Genomic DNA, 9,439 nt, shown 5'->3' on the forward strand with positions numbered 1-9,439 from the left:
CTTTCTGCTAGGATGTAGACCACAAAAGACGCTAAAGACGCAGGTACGATGCTCTCCGGGGCTAAGCGCCGCTCCCGGGCTTCTTTCGGCAGAAGCCGCGCTAAGAGAGCACTGTGAGCGGTACAATCGTCTTTGCGCGAAGAAGCCGCTTCTTCGGCTCCGGGAGCCGGAGAGAGCGGCAGCATCGGAAAGGTGAAGAAGGAAGCTGTACAACACTGGGATTGTGCGCGCAGCTTGCCAACTGATAGAAAACAGTACATTACCACTTTCCTGACTTTTCCAATCACATGAATATTCGATAAGAAGCTGTTTTGGACAGATTTTCTTTTCTTTATGCCAAACACTTGGCAGACCTCCGTGCAACGTCCAGAACACGATGGGAGATGTTTTCTGTGCTCGCGCAGGTTTTCCTTGCCAGACAGAGTGGAAAAGCCTTCTGCTAGGATGTAGACCACAAAAGACGCTAAAGACGCAGGTACGATGCTCTCCGGGGCTAAGCGCCGCTCCCGGGCTTCTTTCGGCAGAAGCCGCGCTAAGAGAGCACTGTGAGCGGTACAATCTTCTTTGCGCGAAGAAGCCGCTTCTTCGGCTCCGGGAGCCGGAGAGAGCGGCAGCATCGGAAAGGTGAAGAAGGAAGCTGTACAACACTGGGATTGTGTGCGCAGCTTGCCAACTGATAGAAAACAGTACATTACCACTTTCCTGACTTTTCCAATCACATGAATATTCGATAAGAAGCTGTTTTGGACACCTTTTCTTTTCTTTATGCCAAACACGTGGCCGACCTCCGTGCAACGTCCAGAACACGATGGGAGATGTTTTCTGTGCTCGCGCAGGTTTTCCTTGCCAGACAGAGTGGAAAAGCTTTCTGCTAGCATGTAGACCACAAAAGACGCTAAAGGCGAAGGTACGATGCTCTCCGGAGCTAAGCGCCGCTTCCGGGCTTCTTTCGGCAGAATCGGCGCTAAGAGAGCACTGTGAGCGGTACAATCGTCTTTGCGCGAAGAAGCCGCTTCTTCGGCTCCGGGAGCCGGAGAGAGCGGCAGCATCGGAAAGGTGAAGAAGGAAGCTGTACAACACTGGGATTGTGTGCGCAGCTTGCCAACTGATAGAAAACAGTACATTACCACTTTCCTGACTTTTCCAATCACATGAATATTCGATAAGAAGCTGTTTTGGACAGCTTTTCATTTCTTTATGCCCAACACTTGGCCGACCTCCGTGCAACTTCCAGAACACGATGGGAGGTGTTTTCTGTGCTCGCGCAGGTTTTCCTTGCCAGACAGAGTGGAAAAGCCTTCTGCTAGGATGTAGACCACAAAAGACGCTAAAGGCGAAGGTACGATGCTCTCCGGAGCTAAGCGCCGCTCCCGGGCTTCTTTCGGCAGAAGCCGCGCTAAGAGAGCACTGTGAGCGGTACAATCGTCTTTGCGCGAAGAAGCCGCTTCTTCGGCTCCGGGAGCCGGAGAGAGCGGCAGCATCGGAAAGGTGAAGAAGGAAGCTGTACAACACTGGGATTGTGTGCGCAGCTTGCCAACTGATAGAAAACAGTACATTACCACTTTCCTGACTTTTCCAATCACATGAATATTCGATAAGAAGCTGTTTTGAACCACTTTTCTTTTCTTCTTGTCAAACACTTGGCAGACCTCCGTGAAACGTCCAGAACACGATGGGAGATGTTTTCTGTGCTCGCGCAGGTTTTCCTTGCCAGACAGAGTGGAAAAGCTTTCTGCTAGGATGTTTACCACAAAAGACGCTAAAGACGCAGGTTCGATGCTCTCCGGAGCTAAGCGCCGCTCCCGGGCTTCTTTCGGCAGAAGCGGCGCTAAGAGAGCACTGTGAGCGGTACAATCGTCTTTGCGCGAAGAAGCCGCTTCTTCGGCTCCGGGAGCCGGAGAGAGCGGCAGCATCGGAAAGGTGAAGAAGGAAGCTGTACAACACTGGGATTGTGTGCGCAGCTTGCCAACTGATAGAAAACAGTACATTACCACTTTCCTGACTTTTCCAATCACATGAATATTCGATAAGAAGCTGTATTGGACAGCTTTTCATTTCTTTATGCCAAACACTTGGCAGATCTCCGTGCAACGTCCAGAACACGATGGGAGATGTTTTCTGTGCTCGCGCAGGTTTTCCTTGCCAGACAGAGTGGAAAAGCTTTCTGCTAGGATGTAGACCACAAAAGACGCTAAAGGCGAAGGTACGATGCTCTCCGGAGCTAAGCGCCGCTCCCGGGCTTCTTTCGGCAGAAGCCGCGCTAAGAGAGCACTGTGAGCGGTACAATCGTCTTTGCGCGAAGAAGCCGCTTCTTCGGCTCCGGGAGCCGGAGAGAGCGGCAGCATCGGAAAGGTGAAGAAGGAAGCTGTACAACACTGGGATTGTGTGCGCAGCTTGCCAACTGATAGAAAACAGTACATTACCACTTTCCTGACTTTTCCAATCACATGAATATTCGATAAGAAGCTGTTTTGGACGAATTTCTTTTCTTCTTCTCGAACTCTTGGCCGACCTCCGTGCAACGTCCAGAACACGATGGGAGATGTTTTCTGTGCTCGCGCAGGTTTCCTTGCCAGACAGAGTGGAAAAGGTTTCTGCTAGGATGTAGACCACAAAAGACGCTAAAGACGAAGGTACGATGCTCTCCGGAGCTAAGCGCCGCTCCCGGGCTTCTTTCGGCAGAAGCGGCGCTAAGAGAGCACTGTGAGCGGTACAATCGTCTTTGCGCGAAGAAGCCGCTTCTTCGGCTCCGGGAGCCGGAGAGAGCGGCAGCATCGGAAAGATGAAGAAGGAAGCTGTACAACACTGGGATTGTGTGCGCAGCTTGCCAACTGATAGAAAACAGTACATTACCACTTTCCTGACTTTTCCAATCACATGAATATTCGATAAGAAGCTGTTTTGGACAGATTTTCTTTTCTTTATGCCAAACACTTGGCAGACCTCCGTGCAACGTCCAGAACACGATGGGAGATGTTTTCTGTGCTCGCGCAGGTTTTCCTTGCCAGACAGAGTGGAAAAGCCTTCTGCTAGGATGTAGACCACAAAAGACGCTAAAGACGCAGGTACGATGCTCTCCATGGCTAAGCGCCGCTCTTGGGCTTCTTTCGGCAGAAGCGGCGCTAAGAGAGCACTGTGAGCGGTACAATCGTCTTTGCGCGAAGAAGCCGCTTCTTCGGCTCCGGGAGCCGGAGAGAGCGGCAGCATCGGAAAGGTGAAGAAGGAAGCTGTACAACACTGGGATTGTGTGCGCAGCTTGCCAACTGATAGAAAACAGTACATTACCACTTTCCTGACTTTTCCAATCACATGAATATTCGATAAGAAGCTGTTTTGGACAGCTTTTCATTTCTTTATGCCCAACACTTGGCCGACCTCCGTGCAACTTCCAGAACACGATGGGAGGTGTTTTCTGTGCTCGCGCAGGTTTTCCTTGCCAGACAGAGTGGAAAAGCCTTCTGCTAGGATGTAGACCACAAAAGACGCTAAAGGCGAAGGTACGATGCTCTCCGGAGCTAAGCGCCGCTCCCGGGCTTCTTTCGGCAGAAGCCGCGCTAAGAGAGCACTGTGAGCGGTACAATCGTCTTTGCGCGAAGAAGCCGCTTCTTCGGCTCCGGGAGCCGGAGAGAGCGGCAGCATCGGAAAGGTGAAGAAGGAAGCTGTACAACACTGGGATTGTGTGCGCAGCTTGCCAACTGATAGAAAACAGTACATTACAACTTTCCTGACTTTTCCAATAACATGAATATTCGATAAGAAGCTGTTTTGGACAGATTTTCTTTTCTTTATGCCAAACACTTGGCAGACCTCCGTGCAACGTCCAGAACACGATGGGAGATGTTTTCTGTGCTCGCGCAGGTTTTCCTTGCCAGACAGAGTGGAAAAGCCTTCTGCTAGGATGTAGACCACAAAAGACGCTAAAGACGCAGGTACGATGCTCTCCGGGGCTAAGCGCCGCTCCCGGGCTTCTTTCGGCAGAAGCCGCGCTAAGAGAGCACTGTGAGCGGTACAATCGTCTTTGCGCGAAGAAGCCGCTTCTTCGGCTCCGGGAGCCGGAGAGAGCGGCAGCATCGGAAAGGTGAAGAAGGAAGCTGTACAACACTGGGATTGTGTGCGCAGCTTGCCAACTGATAGAAAACAGTACATTACCACATTCCTGACTTTTCCAATCACATGAATATTCGATAAGAAGCTGTTTTGGACAGCTTTTCTTTTCTTTATGGCAAACACTTGGCCGACCTCCGTGCAACGTCCAGAACACGATGGGAGATGTTTTCTGTGCTCGCGCAGGTTTTCCTTGCCAGACAGAGTGGAAAAGCCTTCTGCTAGGATGTAGACCACAAAAGACGCTAAAGGCGAAGGTACGATGCTCTCCGGAGCTAAGCGCCGCTCCCGGGCTTCTTTCGGCAGAAGCCGCGCTAAGAGAGCACTGTGAGCGGTACAATCGTCTTTGCGCGAAGAAGCCGCTTCTTCGGCTCCGGGAGCCGGAGAGAGCGGCATGATCGGAAAGGTGAAGAAGGAAGCTGTACAACACTGGGATTGTGTGCGCAGCTTGCCAACTGATAGAAAACAGTACATTACCACTTTCCTGACTTTTCCAATCACATGAATATTCGATAAGAAGCTGTTTTGGACAGCTTTCCTTTTCTTTATGCCAAACACTTGGCAGACCTCCGTGCAACGTCCAGAACACGATGGGAGATGTTTTCTGTGCTCGCGCAGGTTTTCCTTGCCAGACAGAGTGGAAAAGCCTTCTGCTAGGATGTAGACCACAAAAGACGCTAAAGACGAAGTTACGATGCTCTCCGGAGCTAAGCGCCGCTCCCGGGCTTCTTTCGGCAGAAGCCGCGCTAAGAGAGCACTGTGAGCGGTACAATCGTCTTTGCGCGAAGAAGCCGCTTCTTCGGCTCCGGGAGCCGGAGAGAGCGGCAGCATCGGAAAGGTGAAGAAGGAAGCTGTACAACACTGGGATTGTGTGCGCAGCTTGCCAACTGATAGAAAACAGTACCTTACCACTTTCCTGACTTTTCCAATCACATGAATATTCGATAAGAAGCTGTATTGGACAGCTTTTCATTTCTTTATGCCAAACACTTGGCAGACATCCGTGCAACGTCCAGAACACGATGGGAGATGTTTTCTGTGCTCGCGCAGGTTTTCCTTGCCAGACAGAGTGGAAAAGCTTTCTGCTAGGATGTAGACCACAAAAGACGCTAAAGACGCAGGTACGATGCTCTCCGGGGCTAAGCGCCGCTCCCGGGCTTCTTTCGGCAGAAGCCGCGCTAAGAGAGCACTGTGAGCGGTACAATCGTCTTTGCGCGAAGAAGCCGCTTCTTCGGCTCCGGGAGCCGGAGAGAGCGGCAGCATCGGAAAGGTGAAGAAGGAAGCTGTACAACACTGGGATTGTGCGCGCAGCTTGCCAACTGATAGAAAACAGTACATTACCACTTTCCTGACTTTTCCAATCACATGAATATTCGATAAGAAGCTGTTTTGGACAGATTTTCTTTTCTTTATGCCAAACACTTGGCAGACCTCCGTGCAACGTCCAGAACACGATGGGAGATGTTTTCTGTGCTCGCGCAGGTTTTCCTTGCCAGACAGAGTGGAAAAGCCTTCTGCTAGGATGTAGACCACAAAAGACGCTAAAGACGAAGTTACGATGCTCTCCGGAGCTAAGCGCCGCTCCCGGGCTTCTTTCGGCAGAAGCCGCGCTAAGAGAGCACTGTGAGCGGTACAATCGTCTTTGCGCGAAGAAGCCGCTTCTTCGGCTCCGGGAGCCGGAGAGAGCGGCAGCATCGGAAAGGTGAAGAAGGAAGCTGTACAACACTGGGATTGTGTGCGCAGCTTGCCAACTGATAGAAAACAGTACATTACCACTTTCCTGACTTTTCCAATCACATGAATATTCGATAAGAAGCTGTATTGGACAGCTTTTCATTTCTTTATGCCAAACACTTGGCAGACATCCGTGCAACGTCCAGAACACGATGGGAGATGTTTTCTGTGCTCGCGCAGGTTTTCCTTGCCAGACAGAGTGGAAAAGCTTTCTGCTAGGATGTAGACCACAAAAGACGCTAAAGACGCAGGTACGATGCTCTCCGGGGCTAAGCGCCGCTCCCGGGCTTCTTTCGGCAGAAGCCGCGCTAAGAGAGCACTGTGAGCGGTACAATCGTCTTTGCGCGAAGAAGCCGCTTCTTCGGCTCCGGGAGCCGGAGAGAGCGGCAGCATCGGAAAGGTGAAGAAGGAAGCTGTACAACACTGGCATTGTGCGCGCAGCTTGCCAACTGATAGAAAACAGTACATTACCACTTTCCTGACTTTTCCAATCACATGAATATTCGATAAGAAGCTGTTTTGGACAGATTTTCTTTTCTTTATGCCAAACACTTGGCAGACCTCCGTGCAACGTCCAGAACACGATGGGAGATGTTTTCTGTGCTCGCGCAGGTTTTCCTTGCCAGACAGAGTGGAAAAGCCTTCTGCTAGGATGTAGACCACAAAAGACGCTAAAGACGCAGGTACGATGCTCTCCGGGGCTAAGCGCCGCTCCCGGGCTTCTTTCGGCAGAAGCCGCGCTAAGAGAGCACTGTGAGCGGTACAATCTTCTTTGCGCGAAGAAGCCGCTTCTTCGGCTCCGGGAGCCGGAGAGAGCGGCAGCATCGGAAAGGTGAAGAAGGAAGCTGTACAACACTGGGATTGTGTGCGCAGCTTGCCAACTGATAGAAAACAGTACATTACCACATTCCTGACTTTTCCAATCACATGAATATTCGATAAGAAGCTGTTTTGGACAGCTTTTCTTTTCTTTATGGCAAACACTTGGCCGACCTCCGTGCAACGTCCAGAACACGATGGGAGATGTTTTCTGTGCTCGCGCAGGTTTTCCTTGCCAGACAGAGTGGAAAAGCCTTCTGCTAGGATGTAGACCACAAAAGACGCTAAAGGCGAAGGTACGATGCTCTCCGGAGCTAAGCGCCGCTCCCGGGCTTCTTTCGGCAGAAGCCGCGCTAAGAGAGCACTGTGAGCGGTACAATCGTCTTTGCGCGAAGAAGCCGCTTCTTCGGCTCCGGGAGCCGGAGAGAGCGGCATGATCGGAAAGGTGAAGAAGGAAGCTGTACAACACTGGGATTGTGTGCGCAGCTTGCCAACTGATAGAAAACAGTACATTACCACTTTCCTGACTTTTCCAATCACATGAATATTCGATAAGAAGCTGTTTTGGACAGCTTTCCTTTTCTTTATGCCAAACACTTGGCAGACCTCCGTGCAACGTCCAGAACACGATGGGAGATGTTTTCTGTGCTCGCGCAGGTTTTCCTTGCCAGACAGAGTGGAAAAGCCTTCTGCTAGGATGTAGACCACAAAAGACGCTAAAGACGAAGTTACGATGCTCTCCGGAGCTAAGCGCCGCTCCCGGGCTTCTTTCGGCAGAAGCCGCGCTAAGAGAGCACTGTGAGCGGTACAATCGTCTTTGCGCGAAGAAGCCGCTTCTTCGGCTCCGGGAGCCGGAGAGAGCGGCAGCATCGGAAAGGTGAAGAAGGAAGCTGTACAACACTGGGATTGTGTGCGCAGCTTGCCAACTGATAGAAAACAGTACCTTACCACTTTCCTGACTTTTCCAATCACATGAATATTCGATAAGAAGCTGTATTGGACAGCTTTTCATTTCTTTATGCCAAACACTTGGCAGACATCCGTGCAACGTCCAGAACACGATGGGAGATGTTTTCTGTGCTCGCGCAGGTTTTCCTTGCCAGACAGAGTGGAAAAGCTTTCTGCTAGGATGTAGACCACAAAAGACGCTAAAGACGCAGGTACGATGCTCTCCGGGGCTAAGCGCCGCTCCCGGGCTTCTTTCGGCAGAAGCGGCGCTAAGAGAGCACTGTGAGCGGTACAATCGTCTTTGCGCGAAGAAGCCGCTTCTTCGGCTCCGGGAGCCGGAGAGAGCGGCAGCATCGGAAAGGTGAAGAAGGAAGCTGTACAACACTGGGATTGTGCGCGCAGCTTGCCAACTGATAGAAAACAGTACATTACCACTTTCCTGACTTTTCCAATCACATGAATATTCGATAAGAAGCTGTTTTGGACAGATTTTCTTTTTTTTATGGCAAACACTTGGCAGACCTCCGTGCAACGTCCAGAACACGATGGGAGATGTTTTCTGTGCTCGCGCAGGTTTTCCTTGCCAGACAGAGTGGAAAAGCCTTCTGCTAGGATGTAGACCACAAAAGACGCTAAAGACGCAGGTACGATGCTCTCCGGGGCTAAGCGCCGCTCCCGGGCTTCTTTCGGCAGAAGCCGCGCTAAGAGAGCACTGTGAGCGGTACAATCTTCTTTGCGCGAAGAAGCCGCTTCTTCGGCTCCGGGAGCCGGAGAGAGCGGCATGATCGGAAAGGTGAAGAAGGAAGCTGTACAACACTGGGATTGTGTGCGCAGCTTGCCAACTGATAGAAAACAGTACATTACCACTTTCCTGACTTTTCCAATCACATGAATATTCGATAAGAAGCTGTTTTGGACAGCTTTCCTTTTCTTTATGCCAAACACTTGGCAGACCTCCGTGCAACGTCCAGAACACGATGGGAGATGTTTTCTGTGCTCGCGCAGGTTTTCCTTGCCAGACAGAGTGGAAAAGCCTTCTGCTAGGATGTAGACCACAAAAGACGCTAAAGACGAAGTTACGATGCTCTCCGGAGCTAAGCGCCGCTCCCGGGCTTCTTTCGGCAGAAGCGGCGCTAAGAGAGCACTGTGAGCGGTACAATCGTCTTTGCGCGAAGAAGCCGCTTCTTCGGCTCCGGGAGCCGGAGAGAGCGGCAGCATCGGAAAGGTGAAGAAGGAAGCTGTACAACACTGGGATTGTGTGCGCAGCTTGCCAACTGATAGAAAACAGTACATTACCACTTTCCTGACTTTTCCAGTCACATGAATATTCGATAAGAAGCTGTTTTGGACAGATTTTCTTTTCTTCTTGTCAAACACTTGGCAGACCTCCGTGCAACGTCCAGAACACGATGGGAGATGTTTTCTGTGCTCGCGCAGGTTTTCCTTGCCAGACAGAGTGGAAAAGCTTTCTGCTAGGATGTAGACCACAAAAGACGCTAAAGACGCAGGTTCGATGCTCTCCGGAGCTAAGCGCCGCTCCCGGGCTTCTTTCGGCAGAAGCGGCGCTAAGAGAGCACTGTGAGCGGTACAATCGTCTTTGCGCGAAGAAGCCGCTTCTTCGGCTCCGGGAGCCGGAGAGAGCGGCAGCATCGGAAAGGTGAAGAAGGAAGCTGTACAACACTGGGATTGTGTGCGCAGCTTGCCAACTGATAGAAAACAGTACATTACCACTTTCCTGACTTTTCCAATCACATGAATATTCGATAAGAAGCTGTATTGGACAGCTTTTCTTTTCTTTATGCCAAACACTTGGCAGACATCCGTGCAACGTCCA

Source organism: Ammospiza caudacuta, chromosome 7 (assembly GCF_027887145.1).
Source record: "Ammospiza caudacuta isolate bAmmCau1 chromosome 7, bAmmCau1.pri, whole genome shotgun sequence".
In the NCBI taxonomy this organism is placed as follows: Eukaryota; Metazoa; Chordata; class Aves; order Passeriformes; family Passerellidae; genus Ammospiza; species Ammospiza caudacuta.